The sequence below is a fragment of the Humulus lupulus genome, chromosome 4 (assembly GCF_963169125.1).
Source record: "Humulus lupulus chromosome 4, drHumLupu1.1, whole genome shotgun sequence".
Lineage (NCBI taxonomy): Eukaryota > Viridiplantae > Streptophyta > Magnoliopsida > Rosales > Cannabaceae > Humulus > Humulus lupulus.
This window is the reverse complement of record NC_084796.1, coordinates 113,995,761-113,998,048: the sequence shown is the minus strand read 5'-3', so window position 1 is coordinate 113,998,048 and position 2,288 is coordinate 113,995,761.

The following is a 2,288-nucleotide window of genomic DNA, read 5'->3' as shown; positions in this document are numbered from 1 at the left end:
TAGAACCTAGAATTACCCTTGATTTACTCTAGCCAATTTCACTAATTCACACCCCCAATCTTTAACCAAGGTCCTAATTCAGTTTAAAAACTCTAAACAACACATTACAAGCAGTATAAACACCTTAGAAAACAATCCAAATCCTCAGTTTAAATCAAAACCAAACCTAAGTCTAAAACTTAGCTAAACCTCAACTTAACTAGAGAAATTCATGAAGAAATCTTGTGTTAAACCTTACCTTAGTGTCGATTTTGACCCCCAGCTGCCTAAGACTTCCTCCTAGCTTGATTTCTCCAAGTTCCCAGCCTCAAATCCTTAATTCCTTGGCAAATGCCCCAAGAGTTTCACCAAAAACCTCCAAACCTTAGAGAGGGAGAGTGTTACACGAGAGAGAGTGAGAGGAAGGGCTGAGAGGCGAAGTTATTCTGCTTAGTTATAGACTCCTAAGGTCTAAGTCTATCCTCAACTTCAAAATGACCAAAATGCCCCTTAGATCAATTCTAGCATACCACCAAGGGTAAATATGTCATTTGCCACATTCCCACTAATTCCTCGAGTATTCCTATAAATCCCTAATTAATCCTGGCATATTTAAATAACTACCCGCTACCCGGTAAATCCTGAACACGGCTCACCCCAAGCCGGATATTTGACGTCGTTGTGACTATTGCGCCAATCCACTCCCTATGATCACCTCAGATCACACATCTCAAATATATCTCCACAATATTGTGGTTTCTGTCATATCACAACATAACACACACGCACACGCACACACACACACACACACACATATATATACCATCAACGGGTCAAAAATTATAAATATGCCCTTATTAAAAAGGACGGACTCACATGCATATTTAATTTACCTAAACATGCATATATATTTATATATATATATATCCACATCACCATATAAATCATTATACCACATAATCACACGTATATTCCATTAATCACACATATAATTCCAATTACGCCATCTAGGCACAGTAATCAAGGCACTCAGTCTTAATAGCGAATTCGGGACGTTACAAAAACACTTTAAAACCATGACTCTCAAAATAATAGAACTATATTTGAATGATAAAATTCATTATATTTACACATTCTAAAAATATATAAAGGCGTCCTATTAATTAAAAATATATTTTTAACACTTTTTCTCAATGTTTTTTTAGCATTCTCTAATTTTTTCTTTTTGTTAATTTTATTGTATCTTGTTTTCATATATATTTTTTAAATTATGTGTATTTTTTAGGAAAAAACTTTTAGTTTTAATATATATTTTTTGCTTTAATTTATTCTATCCAAATATATGTATATATATTATTTATATGTATTTTCTAAACCATAAAAAAATTATTAAATTAGCTAGAAAAAAAATGCAATAAATATAAAGATTGATTATCTAGACAAGTCAAAGTCTAAAATCGATTATGAATGTTTACTTGATGTTAAATATTAAAATTTTAAGAATAAAAATTATTATGAAAAATGAATTGAAATTGTAAAAAAAAAAACCACGTTTATTATTTTAATTAGAAATTTCAATTTTTAGAAACTTAATAATAATTATATTAAAAATTGATTTTTTATAAATCAAATCTTAATTAACATCATTTTTAAAGGAATAAAATATTTTAAGCTACTCAATAATAGATACTCATTAAATATTTTTAGTAACTATTAAATTGATCACAATCATTCAATAATAATCTAATGTCTTAAATTAACGTAACCATCAGTGGTTAAATATTGATGTAACCATTCAGTACTCACCCATATAAATATACTAGATACAAACAACGTGAAATGCACGTTTTTTTAGTTCTATTTATAGAATTTATTAATTACTTTTAGGGATGGGATACATGGACACGTTTTTTACTTTACTTTTACACCAATTATAACCCATTAGATTAAATGAAAATGATCAAAATTAAAACACAACTTTAATCAAATTTGTAATATAATAAAATCCCAATTAACCAATCTCTCTTATCTTCTTCCCTTGTTTTCATCATCCTTCGTCACCATCACGGTTCGCCATCATCTATTTGTTTAACCATGGCTACTTCCAACCTCGTTTCGCCTTTATCAATAAACCCTTTACACTTCTCAAACAAACCTCATAGCTCAACCTTCTTATTCTCCCCAAAGACCCCAACTTTTCTCACTCTCACCAAATTTGGCCTCAAATCAACAAACCCCATCACACCCATAAGAGTATTTACCGTTCAATGCAAGGAAAGCAACTCTGTTGATGCACCTAATAGACTCAT